The sequence below is a fragment of the Gavialis gangeticus genome, unplaced genomic scaffold, assembly GCF_001723915.1.
Source record: "Gavialis gangeticus isolate Ggan-Ray unplaced genomic scaffold, GavGan_comp1, whole genome shotgun sequence".
In the NCBI taxonomy this organism is placed as follows: Eukaryota; Metazoa; Chordata; order Crocodylia; family Gavialidae; genus Gavialis; species Gavialis gangeticus.
In genome coordinates, this window is record NW_017729002.1 from 8160833 (window position 1) to 8170176 (window position 9344).

Below are 9344 nucleotides of genomic sequence, written 5' to 3' on the forward strand. Positions count from 1 at the left end.
TGGCCACCTATAAGTTTATCAGGGGTGACCACCAGCTGTGGGGTTGGTGGGGGTGGGACAGGGACGGGTACGCCTTGCTTCTGCAGCTGCTGGGTCCTACCACCGGCTCCCCCTGGCGCCTTGTAATTTTTGAGCGGAAGCCAGGGGCAGATAAATATTAATTTTCTAAATTTTTTAGCTGCTCCGCAGGCTGGATAGAATGGTCTGGTGGGATGGATCTGGCACACGGGCCGTATTTTTCCTGCCCCTGTTGTAAATCCAGTGCATCAGAGCAGACTCGATTAATCAAGTCTGTTGGAGCAGGGAAATTAACATGCTCTAGCAGCCTCCAGTGTCAAATGTAAACGTATCAGCATCCCCGCACTGAAAAATGGTGGCGGGTGCTTTGATTAAACAAGCTTTAGTTCAAATCACCCCACCACCATTTTTTCAGCACGAGCATGCTGATAGATGTGAAGCTCGGGATCTTTTAATTAGCCAGGCTTGCTAATTAAAGTGCCCCTTCCCCCCCAGAGCATGTCTATTAATGCCCTAAGGTGGCAATCTGCCCTACCTTCTGCAAAGCTGCTTAAGTATTAGGAGCTCTGTAAAGTAGTGCTTAATAATATAATGTAGGAGAGGCTTGTAAACTTTCCTATAGGAGCTGCAAGTACTGTCACTGTTTAGAAAATGATAGGTAGGCATAATTCACTTCCACTCTTCAGTGTAATTCATTCTTTAGTGAGTCATATGCCAGCAATCCTCCCAGGCCATGTCCACACGTGTGTGGACATTTGCTTCCCTGGGGACAACTAGCAGCGGTGCACCTTGTGCTGCCACTAGTTGTCTCCAGGGAATACCTGTGCCACATGCCCCCTGGTGTGCAGTAAGTTATGGGTAAGGGAGGCACTGGGCTAGCCCCAGCCGCCTTATCTTGGGTCCTGGGGGCCTCCCAGGGCTGCAGCAGTGCTGATCCTGCTGCACGGAGCCTGGCTAGCAGTTGCAGTGTGGCTCTGGCCAGCCAGTCTCCAGTTCTGAGCGGCACACACTTCCCTGCCATGCACCACTCCGCTTTTTTTCCTGTGGGTTTTTTTGACCCCTGGATATCCAGGGGTCAGAAAAAATCCTGCCCTGCTCCCTTGCAGCATGGAGATCAACTGAACATGCAGTATGTGGTGCCACAGACTTGCGGTGAGAGCCCACATTAGGAAGACCTCAGTTTTAGGGCACTTCAGTAGGATGCTGAAAAGACCATAGATTTCTCTTCCACTATGTTTACCAACTCTATATCTATTTCTGCAGCTGAGAGGCTTCACATCACCAGTTTCCAAGGAAGGGAGTTTATACAGTTTCTGAAAAAAGTAAGTCTTAAATTTCTACCCTTTTGCATAAAAAATTGTTACAGATTCCCATGCTTTGCCTTGGAGCAGCAGAAGGAAGCATTTCATAAGGAAGTCTAGGAGACTGAGTCTCATTGGAAAGACTACACAAGATGATGCACACTTAAGTTTAACAGTGAACATTTCTTCCCTAGGCCTCTGTTACAGTAAATTGAAAACCATAGGGAAGGACTTGTTCTTGCATTCCTTGCTCACCTTAAATTCAGATCAACTTCAGTAAAGTTTTTGAGGGATGTGGGGTAGGGTCCAAAGAGACTGCAATCCTGATCTCAGATCTCAATACACTGTCATTAACAGTAGAAATGATATCTTCTTTGATGCCTCTAGGGAGTAGAACAACAATCATGAGCCTTTACTCAACAATATTGTGAGGTTAACCAGTTCTATTTCTGTCTATGGTGCGTCTACACAAGACACGATGGTGCAGGAGCAATGAGCTACTGAACTGTAGCTCATTGCTACCACACAGTAGCACTGCCAGGCACTGTGCGGCAATGCCACTGCGTAGTAGCAATGAGCTACTGAGTAGTAGCTTCTTGCTACTGCAGAGTAGCACTGGGGGAAAAAAATGTGTGGCAACAGTACTGTGCAGTAATGCCACTTACTATGCAGTCATTTAGTACTAAATGACTGTGCAATAACAACCGCGCAGTCTGCTGAACATGTAGATGCAGCCACAGAAAATAATTTTTCTTTTTCAGCCCTGCACTGAAATTGTTGGTTAGTGCAGCCATACAGCTAGCGCAGTTTAACAGTGTTTTGCCAGGTTCATCCCACTCCAACATATTCACAGCAGTCTCATGGAAGTCCCAGGACTGCTTTGGCAGCAATTGTGCAGGAAAAATAAAGCACCCATTGTTACTGATGACTTTGCTTTCAGTTCTGTGGAAATCCAGTACAGCAAGAACTTCTGACTGATAAAGATTACTATGATTGTGCTACTTTTCTTTTAATATGAAGGGCTTGCACTGCCATGCCAAGGTATCATGCTTTGCAAATTTTTTTTCAGCAATTGTTTTTTGTTGGTACCTTTTAAATATCCCAGCACCTACTGCAATTTTAAATCATCATGCATCAGTCAGATGCATGGTCATTGGAAACAGTATCATTTAATACTTACAGAGCCATATATGTATCTGACTTCTTACATGAAAAAATGAAGTGCCCCCCTTTATTTCATTTTCTTCCCTACAAAATGAGAATATTCCCCAGCCTCCACCCCACAAAAGAAAACATGAGTTGCTGATGGCATCAAGACAGCTTCTGGAGAGCCAAGTTTAACAACTGTGGTTGCCTGGAAAAGTAGCGTCCTTCAGGCCACGTGCTTTGTGGCAAAAGTCTGTATATACTTTAATATAAGCAAGGCAGATATATTTTAAAGTAGCTCTGATAATAGCTTCTGAAAATATTTCCTGTAAACCACTTGGATTTTACTTACTGTAAATTGTCCTTTCACCAGGCAATTGTCACTCCTACCTTGGTAACTCAACCTCATGGTGCGTTTATTTAGCTCTGCTGCAATTCACTGGGCTGAACTTGCTTGAATATTTAGCATGTGCATTAGGTAGGATTCAGGGATACAGGTTGTAGCCATATTGGTCTACAGGCAAAAAGAATCAGAACTTGTAGCAGAGGCGGTATCTTTTATTAGACCAACTAGATACTTGCAAAAAAAAAGTCTTCATTTGCAAGCTTTTGGGTGCACACACTCTTCTTCAGGCAAAGGAGAATGCAAAGATTGTAAAATGTCTCCTAGGTGGAAATGAAAAATCATACATCTCCTGGGACATATGAATTTCCACTTCCACCTAGGAGAAATTTTACAATCTTTGCATTCTCTTATGCCTGAAGAAGGGTCTGTGTGCCCAAAAGCTTTCAAATAAGAGAAATTGTTTTGCAACTATCTAGTTGGTCTAATAAAAGATATCACCTCTGCTAGGAGTTCTGATTCCTTAGATAGGATTCAGTATTGTCAAAGATTAACACATTTGTCTTTATTCACTTCAATATTCTTCCAAAGCATTTAAGGGGTTGCACAAAAATATTCTTCACATTAAAAAAACTAGCAGGATCCTGGATATTAATTTGCTCTGTTATTATTGAAAATTCTTTCAACCACAGTGAGATGCATATAGGTATATCATAAAAATATGAATATAATAAAGACCCTAATCAGGGGTTCTAGAAAGCATCTTAAATAAATAATAAGTCTCAGGATGGTAACATGATGTCATCAGGACTTGTTTATAACTTAGTATTCTGCATGGTACAAAGTCTTAGTTTGTTTACCTGGGTAAAGTAAAGGTGTGCACTACCTCTGTTTTGCCCTTTGAATACTTCCCTGATTTCAGTTGTTCAATGTCTTACCGAGACTCCTCAGTCATTTGTTGCATGTTTATTTTCCTAAAAAGCTAAATGTATTTTAAAAACGTTAACCAGTGTGACGGGCTGGTTGGCAGTGACCTGGCCCAGGGGTTTTGAAGGGGTAAAAGATGATTGGAGGACTTGGGATTCCCTTTCTGCACCAGTCAGGCCCCAAAGACTCACCCCACCGTGTCCCGATTGGCCCCTTGGGTCACCTGGAGAGGGATAAAAGGGGCAGCGTGGCCTGATGCAGGGGAGAGACCAGTGGGGGACAACAAAGAAGGAGCTTCACAGAGCTGAGCCAGTGGGGTAGGAGCAGTGCCCTGGAAGAGCCTGAAAGAGCAGGATCTGCAGGCAGCAGTGGGACCCTCAGCAGCGCAGCGTGCGGCCAGCAGGAAAGGCTCCCTACTGGGCTCCAGGATCCCCAAGGAGAGGCTACAGCCAGCAGGAGAGGCGCCCCAGCTCCAGAAAGGATCTGAGCAGTGACTTGAGGGGTTCCTAGCTCTGCTTCCAGCTCCTCCAATCAGAGGCCAGGCAACTCAATGTGAGGCCAGGGCTCTGGGAGGGTCAAGACCCCTAGCAGGCTGGAGCAGTGGTGGCTGTGTAGCAGCATTCCTGCCGACCATGTGGGAGATCTAGGTTCACATCCCAGCTGAGGTGACTTGGGGTGAGTGAGTTAACAAGAAGCAAATCTTCTTGCAGTGGAAAGGGGCCATTATGTTTTCCCCCCTTTCTCCCCCTCCAGGTACCAAGGCCCTATGTTTTCTTGGCATTTGACGTTTTGCATTTTGTGCCCTTCGTATATTTCACCAACCCGTATTGTTTGTTCTGCTCTTTGAGTTTTATGTTTTGTTAACCCTGGTTTTGTCAGTGATTGTAAGTGTCTGACCTTTGTTGAATCCTGCCCCCCTTGAGGCATTGTAGTGTCCACTATACCCTCTGATTTATGCCTGTTATGTTCCCAGTAGTAAAAGGTATATGGTTAAGTCCCCATTGGTGGTCTGGCTCTGCTCTGTAGGGAAGGAGAGTCCCTACACCTCCCACAGCGCTTGTGCACCTGCTTTGATCCCTTTAATTGGAGAGGGGGTACCTCTTGGAGTACCGCCTGGGTTACACCAGTATAATATATTTATATTGCAAATTAAGGCAGGCAGTTTTTCACAAATCTGGCATTCCATACCTAGGCCACAAATTATGACTGTAGAAAGCTCACGAGGCCCTCTTTATCAGGATAATACATATATGAGGAAGGGCAAGAATTTGGCCTCCAATTTGGACTGTATAGTGACCAAAAATATTTAATAAACTAGAATATAGGCCAGCTCTTTTTTTTTTAATGTGTAGTGGGTCTATGGAGCTAATGAGATTAAATGAAGTAAAAGTTTTATCCTTGACTCATGTAACCAGCTCTATCTCTGAATATTTAATTGATGTGTTCTCGGTATGTAAGAAGTAGTGGACCTACTACAGGAATGTTTTCGTGTTTGTTTTTTTTAAATGCTGAGAGCCCACAGTATCTACCTAAATGCTCTCCTTCCTTACCTATAAGCATATATTTAAGAATAGATTAAATATTAGATTTTGGTCTTGCCAAAAACCCAATAATTATAATGAATAATGATGCCAGAGTACTCCCTACTTTGCAGTCTATGTGACTGGCATCCTACAGGATCATGTGGAGCTGGATACAAGAGCAAGGCTGAAACCTAGGAATAGAAGCTACAGAACTGAAGACGTGTTTAGAAGGAGAGGGAGTGAAAGGAGACAGGACATTTATGAAAGTCCCATATTCTCCTGCAGTGCAGGAATATGGCAGCACAGCTCTCCATTACGCTCTGAACTGATGGAGTCTCTGGCTGTGAATGCAAAATTGGGAGCTGACAAACTACACCTTTATGGATTATGACTTCAGCCAATCAGGTTTCAAAATGGAGGCAAAAGATGCATGGATCTGGGGATAAGGCAGAGTTCTCTTGTTTTCTTTAACTCTTCACTGGATGTTGACTGAATCTGAGGTTTCAGGATAGAGTTGGAAATGGACCCACAAATGGTGCATGGGGGTGGGGTAGGAGGAAGGGGAAAGGCCATTTGCCTTCCCTCTTAACAGCATGTGAATCCATGTAGAAATATGGGAAGACCTACAAGTATATTGTTATGGTAATAGCAGCTTTGGGAGATGGGCCTACAGAAAGAAACAGCATTGCTCAAGGAAAAAGATGGTGTTCCAGGCTTAATTAATTAAAATACTAAGAGGGACCAGGCAGTGCTGTGCAATCAGAATGGTGTACTTCATTTGAAAACTTAGTACTGGCAAGCGAGGTCTGTTTTATTGCTGCCATAAAGGCTGGAAGGAAGGGCACATGATTCTGGTCGGTTGATACAAATGTATTTTATGGCACATAGTTTCCTTTGTCTTGTTCCTTTGTAGGCATGTAATACCACCAGAGATTTACAAAATGTTTAGTTCATTCTGAAGAAGCACGGAGAATGAGATTGTTAGGTGGTGTGGATTGGTTTAGCTGCGTCGTCTTTACTGGTGCTACCTCAGTTTACACTAACGGAGGATTTGTGAGCTAAATTCTCAGTTTACACTATGTTGCTTTTTCCACTGGCAGTCACTTGGGTGCTGAACTGTCCAGTAGATCTAAGAAGAGAGGAAACCTGTTAGTGGGAGGAAGAATAGCTGTCTGCTGTATTCATTCACTCTCTGGTTATTTAGTTTTCCCTTTGCAGGATTGATTTGTTCTTGGCCTACAAAATGATGTCTGTCGATGTCTGAGAAGCTACTCCACACTGCTCTATCTGAAGACTGGGATATTAAGAGGATATTCTCAAGTAGTTCTTTCTGTTCTCTTTATCAGTTTTCAGTACCTTGCTCCAACCTTATTTATTTATGGATAAACTACCCTTCCTCTCCCCACTCTTTTGGTTTGAAAGATACCTTTCATCTAGCCATAACTCCTGTTACATACACAACAGATACAGGCATGGACCAAAGTCCATAAAGAGAAATTAGTTTTTATTCTTCCTGTCATAAATGTCTTTTAGATTTGGAGATATTTAATGTAGTCCTAACTTCTGTGATCAGAATGGGTTACAAACACAGAACCTTTTTCTTCCTTGCTACTGAACTGCCTTTTTCTTTTTACAATCTACCACTGTTTTTTAGCATAAAACCTGTAAGACAACCTATAAGAGAACAATTACGTTTGCAGGAAATTCACTTAGACCAACGTCTTTTGACCAGTAGAGAGTTTGATTTTTGTAATTCCTAACTTGCAACTGGATTTCAAAATACTCTACCATTTACTATATATCAGCATTGTTCTTGATTCAACCTCTACAGGCTGACACTCTCTAGACTTTGTTTTTATCCTTTTTTTACTTCTTGCACCTATTTAACCTTTTTTTTTTTTGCTTCCTGGATTCAACCATTAAGGTTTCTCAGTCCTTCAAGGAACGATTTACATTTCCCTAAAGGAGCAGCTGCTGATATTTAAAGCTTCTCATTTCTTGGGAGCCATTCTCCCTGGAGATGTGCTGTAGTTCATTTTTTTTACTGGTGCAAGGTTTAAGGAAGTGCCAAAGCAGCCTCAGCAGCAATGGGGATAACGTCATCAGAGGGCTAACTGGAAACCAAGATACAAATCGCTTCAATTTGTAAGATTTGTATATTAGATTCTTTCACACATTAGGATCCTATAGCAAGCATAGCCCACAGTAATCAGTTCATGTTCATCTTTAATATGTGAACTGCTATTATACATGAGCATCTAGTAATTTATTTTTATTTTTAAAATGTCACCAAATGTTTTTTTTTAAAAGGAAAGCCTAGATTACATCTGCTAACTCAAAATGAAATGACAAATCTATATGAGGATACATGCTCTACAGTCTTCCTGTTATAATATCATTCTGATTTACCCTGTTTTTCTGAGATTAGTTTATTTTATATCATTTGTATGGTAATTTCTCTGTACACAAGCTCACAATTACTACAATATCTGTGTAATCGGTTGCTGTGTTAACTAATTATGTGGCAAAATAATGTCTCCACAAATAAAGTAGAAAGGATCACACAATATCAAGCTATGAAAACAGAGAAAGTATTTCTAAATATCTAATCACATCATATAGATAAAAGAAAAAAGATTAAGAGTACCGTAATCTGCCCTGATTCTCGGCCATGCTATTGCTGATGCTGAATCCTTCTTATTTCATATGACCACTGTAGTAAAAATTAATATTTCCAGTATAAATCCCAATATTACAGGTTATTATAATGCTATGGGAGCCAGCTGCCATTACTGGCTGGTTTAGTCATATCTACCACCTTTGGGAGAGACAAGTACTGGCAGGGATGGGGAAAATGAGGAGATAATGGGCAAAAGAGATTCCCCAAGTGAAGAAGGACCAGGACACAACTGATATGGCTGGAGAGGAGGGATGCACAAGGGAGCTGGAACCTAGATAACTGGAAAGGCAAACAGGTCTGGTGTTATATAAAAGTTACTGTCCTCCTTGTTAGCATACACCTTCTATCTCCAGAAAATGACATCCGCTCCAGTCTGTGTCACCTCCAGTACTCTCATTTTCTGGTTTTTGGCTGGGGTTTTCAGGCGTGTCAAGGAGTCAAATATCTCAAGTTCCATAATTCCAGGTTCTGTACACAAGGAGTAAAAGTGAACTTTCAGTCTGTCTTCTTTTGAAATCAAGAATAAATGCATGTGTATTGTGCATCGGGAAAAAGAGCACAGAGTGAGTGTCAGAGCATATGTTTGTACATGGCTGTTTCTGAAATAGCAGTCACATTGCAGTGCCTCACAGCGCAGACAACCAGACAGCAGAAAAGTGGGAACCAGACAGATTCCTTCAACAGAGAGGTGCAGTAACTGGAAAACAATCTTCTCTCTCTTCATTGTTACATCATATCTCAGGAACCCACCACTTGTCTGGACTTCCCTCCTCCCAGAAACCCTCCCTCTACAGATGTCTATTTTCTTCTCTCTCTTCAGGACTTTCTTCTGTGTGGAAAATCCCTTGTCAGGATAATCTGTGCCTTCCCTCTCTTAGCACAACCTACCTCTAAATTCATCCATCAGACACAAACCAAATCTACCCATTGCTCTTGCCTTTAGAGCCTCTTAATGCTCTTTCTGGTCCCCGTGGGATTTTCTTGTTCACTTATACTGTACTTCTCTTTTCCCAGCATCCCTGATACCATCTTCCCTGGTCAGGACCCCACTATGTCCATCCATGAGTCATTTGCTCATTTCTCTGTTGCCCTGCAGATGTGTATAAAATACAAGTTTTCCATTTTTTTTTCTGTGTCCTCCAGTGGAACATGAGTGGTCTCAGAGTTTGCCATTGGTCTCCTGCTTTCCTTCTAGGACTAGTGCTAAGTAGTGTGCTTGATAATGCTGTGGATAGCTAGTTCCCCTGTTCTGCTGATGGTCCATGTCCTTCCCCATAAGGTTGATGGTACATGTCCTTCCCCAATCTTGAGCCTGCATGGAGTTCATTGCAGAATTAGGGTTTCTGGGATAAGCAGGTTTTAACCCTGAAGTGCTCTTCACCAATTTGTAACACCCCCCCCCCCCC

The 9344-nt window shown here is 42.4% G+C and overlaps 1 long non-coding RNA gene across 2 annotated transcripts in view; it reads right to left on the reverse strand.

Moving 5' to 3' along the window:
• LOC109290749 overlaps nucleotides 1-9344 on the reverse strand; it is a 101887-nt gene that overhangs the window by 55657 nt on the left and 36886 nt on the right. For both annotated transcript variants that reach the window (XR_002095674.1, XR_002095673.1), the window contains exon 3: nucleotides 1575-1700. This is a non-coding gene — a long non-coding RNA (uncharacterized LOC109290749). The remainder of the gene's footprint in view (nucleotides 1-1574; nucleotides 1701-9344) is intronic.